The sequence below is a fragment of the Lissotriton helveticus genome, chromosome 6 (assembly GCF_964261635.1).
Source record: "Lissotriton helveticus chromosome 6, aLisHel1.1, whole genome shotgun sequence".
NCBI lineage: Eukaryota > Metazoa > Chordata > Amphibia > Caudata > Salamandridae > Lissotriton > Lissotriton helveticus.
In genome coordinates, this window is record NC_136067.1 from 1,505,449,335 (window position 1) to 1,505,454,427 (window position 5,093).

Genomic DNA, 5,093 nt, shown 5'->3' on the forward strand with positions numbered 1-5,093 from the left:
AGCCTCAGGCACGGATGCTTCAGTTGCAACAATGTACTATCACTGGCGCCTCCATGGCGGTGCACGTACACAGCGGGGGAGGTGCAGGCCTATACACCCTGTAGATGTACTCAATGGACATGCCAGTTCATGACCCCCCTTACAGTCACCTTGCATCATCCACCGTACACCGGCCGGAGCGGCCGGCCCATGAACAACCGCCGTGCCAGGCCCTGCCCAGGACCGCCGTGCCGGCCATGGCAACAACCGCCATTGCACGGCCCTTCCACTACCGCCGTGCCAGGCCCTGCCCAGGACCGCCGTGCCGGCCATGGCAACAACCGCCATTGCACGGCCCTTCCACTACCGCCGTGCCAGGCCCTGCCCAGGACCGCCGTGCCGGCCATGGCAACAACCGCCATTGCACGGACCGCCAGGGAACGCCGGTAGTGGAAGGGCCGTGCAATGGCGGTTGTTGCCATGGCCGGCACGGCGGTCCTGGGCAGGGCCTGGCACGGCGGTAGTGGAAGGGCCGTGCAATGGCGGTTGTTGCCATGGCCGGCACGGCGGTCCTGGGCAGGGCCTGGCACGGCGGTAGTGGAAGGGCCGTGCAATGGCGGTTGTTGCCATGGCCGGCACGGCGGTCCTGGGCAGGGCCTGGCACGGCGGTAGTGGAAGGGCCGTGCAATGGCGGTTGTTGCCATGGCCGGCACGGCGGTCCTGGGCAGGGCCTGGCACGGCGGTAGTGGAAGGGCCGTGCAATGGCGGTTGTTGCCATGGCCGGCACGGCGGTCCTGGGCAGGGCCTGGCACGGCGGTAGTGGAAGGGCCGTGCAATGGCGGTTGTTGCCATGGCCGGCACGGCGGTCCTGGGCAGGGCCTGGCACGGCGGTTGTTCATGGGCCGGCCGCTCCGGCCGGTGTACGGTGGATGATGCAAGGTGACTGTAAGGGGGGTCATGAACTGGCATGTCCATTGAGTACATCTACAGGGTGTATAGGCCTGCACCTCCCCCGCTGTGTACGTGCACCGCCATGGAGGCGCCAGTGATACAACATTGTTGCAAATCGACCATCCGTCCCGGAACCTTACACATGCACTTGCCGGTGTGTGGGCGTGACGGTCTGTGCACGTGCAGACAGTGTGAATGTCGAAGGCGGCCCGCGTATGCCCAGACGTAAACAGCGGATGCAGTGCACCGCCATGGCGTGATCAATGTTTGCATCTTAGCCGATGATGCACCTTGTACCATTGTCTGCAGCTGCCTGCTCACGGTTGTGTGCGTGATTGCGTGGCTACACATGTCATGCTCCATCCCATGTGTGTCCATACCATGGCCATCGGTGAGCCACAAGTGTCCATCACGTGTGCATGTCCACATCGGGTAGTACCCTACACAATTTTGTCGTACCTCACATGTACACAGTAGATCCCGTATGTATGGGCACCTGTGAATCAGTTGTCAGTGAGTGGTATGTGTCAGATGATGACTATGGTGGGGGTTCTGTTGTGTACTGTACATGTGTGTTGCCTATTGTGTCCCCATGCATGTGATGTCCGTATGCCCACCATTCCTGGTGTTGCCATTGGTGCATCATGATATGGGGGGGTGGGGGGGTGTTTAATTTTGTATGTGTGCATGTACTTGCATGTGTGCATGTGATGTTGGGCCTACACATGTGGGTCATGTCACATGTCTGGTTGGCAGTGATGTTGAGGTGAGACACTGTGCATTGCACATGTTGCTAAACATCATGTTGCTAGTGGATGCACATTGTAGCTACGTCGGTCCATGTTGTCCTGACAATCAGAGGAGTCACACATATGACAAGCATACACTGGATACTACATGTTGGTAGAGGGCGTTGACATGTGATTGAGGTGCACACACGTGCGTTGTATGTTAATTGACTTCCATTCCATCTACTCCCACACAGGAGGGCTCCAAATGTCCTTCGCCCATACACTGTGCTGGAGGATATGGTGGACGAGGAGGTGATCCGGAAATTCAGGCTGGATCGCCGTCGATTGTTGGAACTTGTGACCCTATTGTCTCCTCACCTGCAGCCGCGAAGAACATATCCAGGTTCCATGACACCCACGCAAAAGGTGATGGTGGCACTCCATTTCTTCGCAACAGGCACATTCCAGTACACAGTTGGAGATGCCGGGGGAATGTCACAGGCCATGTTCAGCACGGTACTCCGGGATGTACTGACAGCCATGATGCTGTACAAGCATGACTATATACATTTCCCTCAGGCGGCGGACTTGCCAGCGGTCAAAGCTGGCTTCTATGCCCTGGGTCGTATACCACACGTTGTGGGTTCCATTGATGGCACGCATATCGCGCTCATTGCACCACGGGCACGTGAGCAGGTGTATAGGAATCGGAAACACTTCCATTCCCTGAACGTGCAGGTGGTGTGCCAGGCCGACAACATCATCTCACATGTGTGTGCAAGATTCCCTGGCTCTGCACATGACGCCCACATCATGCGGAGCAGCATGGTCCCCCAACTGATGGCTAATCTTCGTCCAGCACAAGCGTGGCTTGTTGGTGAGTATGCTGTGGTGACAGGAGTGATATCTGTGTGGCATGGTGTGCCCCACAATGCAGGTTGTGATGTTTCTCTCTCTTCCACCAACACAGGCGACTCGGCTTACCCAAACAGGCCTTGGCTGCTCAGTCCCTTACGCAATCCCACTACACCAGGAGAAATGAGATACAATGATGCCCATGGTAGGACACGTCGAGTGGTAGAACGGACATTTGGCCTGCTCAAGTCAAGGTTTCGGTGCCTGGATAAGACTGGAGGGGCCCTGCCTTACTCACCAGGCAAAGTATGCAAGATCGTGATAGCGTGCTGCATGCTTCACAACCTGGCTGTGCGCTATAACATTGAACTGCTCTTGGACCCTGATGAACTGCAAGTTCCTCGCCCTCCCGACCCAGCCATGTCAACTGATGAGGATAGTGGTGAGGAGGAAGGTGTGGACCAGAGGCGCCAGATCATTGATCGCTACTTCCCTTGATTGTGAGTGTGCTCCTCTTGTGCTGCTTGGGTATGCCCTGTGAATGTGTGCTGGTGTTGTGGCATAGTGGTGTGCTTCATCTCTGTGTTCTGCTATGTGATGCATGCATGTGTGTGTGTGTGCTAAATTGTGGCCAATGCACGTCTCCATGATGTGTGTCGTCTCATCCATTACTGTTGTGATGCGTGTGGGTTGTTAAATGTTGCACTGCAGTGTGTTCTGATGAGTGTGATCTTGTTTCCTGACGTGTCTTTGCGGTTTCTATTTTCCCTAGGTCACTCCCGCAGCGCCATGATTCTGTACCAGTTGGATACCTGTACCTAGTAACATCTGTTTCTGATGCATTCATGTGAATAAACATGGAGACAACACATGATTGAGTGAGTAAGTGGCTTTTATTTACAAAATGTGCATGGGTGTAGGTGCATATTTACAAATGAGTGAAGGGGTGGGGGAGTGAGAGTAGAAGGTTATGGCAGATGAAATGTCCGTGCGGACACCACATAGGGTGGTGTCTGCCTAGTACAGCAGGCCTGTGGCAGGTGGGACCGGATAGTTGGCAGGGTGAATGGCATGCGCAGGTACAGGTACAGTCATTTTCTGTTCCTCTTGGAGCGTGTGGCAGCTGCTTCCACACTGCTGTCGCCCACTTCCAGCCTCGGTCGGCCCCTCCGTCTTAGTGCCGGTACGGTGTCAGCTGGTTGCGCTGGGGCATCGGGTACCACATCCGCCGCAGGTGGCGGTGGCGGTGGCGGTGGCGGTGGCGGTGGCGGTGGCGTTGTTTGTGGCCTGATTGTCCTGGTGAAGATGTCCACTAGTTGGCCAAGCCGCCTCTCAATGACCCCCAACATTGCAGTGTTATCTACAAAGTCCTGGTGGGCCCGGTCTGCCTGTGCCTGACCACGTTGGTAGCTCACCTCCACCCTGCCCAGTGCCTCCAATGACTGTTGCACTGGATTGGGTGTGTTGGTATCCTCCCGTGTTCTTTGGCGTATGCTCCTGCCTGCCGGATCTGGCCTTGCATCTCTGCCTTGCCTCACACTCTCCCTGCGTGGCTGGGATGGCGCTGGCACGGCGTTGGCCGTTGGGTTGGGCAGGGTGGCAGGGGCAGGAGTGGTGGTAGTAGTGGTGGTGGTGGTGGAGGTGGTGCTGGTGGTGGCTGTGCAGGTCACAGTGGCCGGTGTTGTCACAATGGCAGAGGCCGTAGTTGTTGGTGCAGGGGTGACCTGGGAGCCAGATGGCCCTGGCTGGCTGCTTGTGCCGGGATCATCCTCTGCCCCGGAGGTGGCTGGCCAATCGTCCCCTGAGACGTCTGTGATTGGCGAGTCTGGAGGGCGGGTGTTGCTTCCAGCTGTCAGATGAGGATGACCTGCAAAACCAAAATGTGAGGATGAGTAATGTGGACTTGACAGGTTGTTTTCACTTTTTTGGCCGATTCTGTCTGCACTGGTACTCACCCCACCCACCACCACCACCACCGCCATCCCTATGGACATGGGGGCCTGTTGGGAGTTGTGGTTCCATCCCCTCACACCCACCACCACCACCGCCATCCCTATGGACATGGGGGCCTGTTGGGAGTTGTGGTTCCATCCCCTCACACCCACCACCACCACCGCCATCCCTATGGACATGGGGGCCTGTTGGGAGTTGTGGTTCCATCCCCTCACACCCACCACCACCACCGCCATCCCTATGGACATGGGGGCCTGTTGGGAGTTGTGGTTCCATCCCCTCACACCCACCACCGCCACCGCCATCCCTATGGACATGGGGGCCTGTTGGGAGTTGTGGTTCCATCCCCTCACACCCACCACCACCACCGCCATCCCTATGGACATGGGGGCCTGTTGGGAGTTGTAGTTCCATCCCCTCACACCCACCACCGCCACCGCCATCCCTATGGACATGGGGGCCTGTTGGGAGTTGTAGTTCCATCCCCTCACACCCACCACCACCCACCACCACCGCCACCGCCATCCCTATGGACATGGGGGCCTGTTGGGAGTTGTGGTTCCATCCCCTCACACCCACCACCGCCACCGCCATCCCTATGGACATGGGGGCCTGTTGGGAGTT

The 5,093-nt window shown here is 57.5% G+C and overlaps 1 long non-coding RNA gene across 1 annotated transcript; it reads left to right on the forward strand.

The window, feature by feature from the left end:
* Positions 1 to 2,364: 2,364 nt before the first annotated feature.
* Positions 2,365 to 3,470, forward strand: LOC144761804 (uncharacterized). The gene is made up of 3 exons (XR_013595903.1): positions 2,365 to 2,538; positions 2,632 to 3,016; positions 3,289 to 3,470. It is a non-coding gene; the product is annotated as an uncharacterized LOC144761804 (long non-coding RNA).
* Positions 3,471 to 5,093: the final 1,623 nt, after the last annotated feature.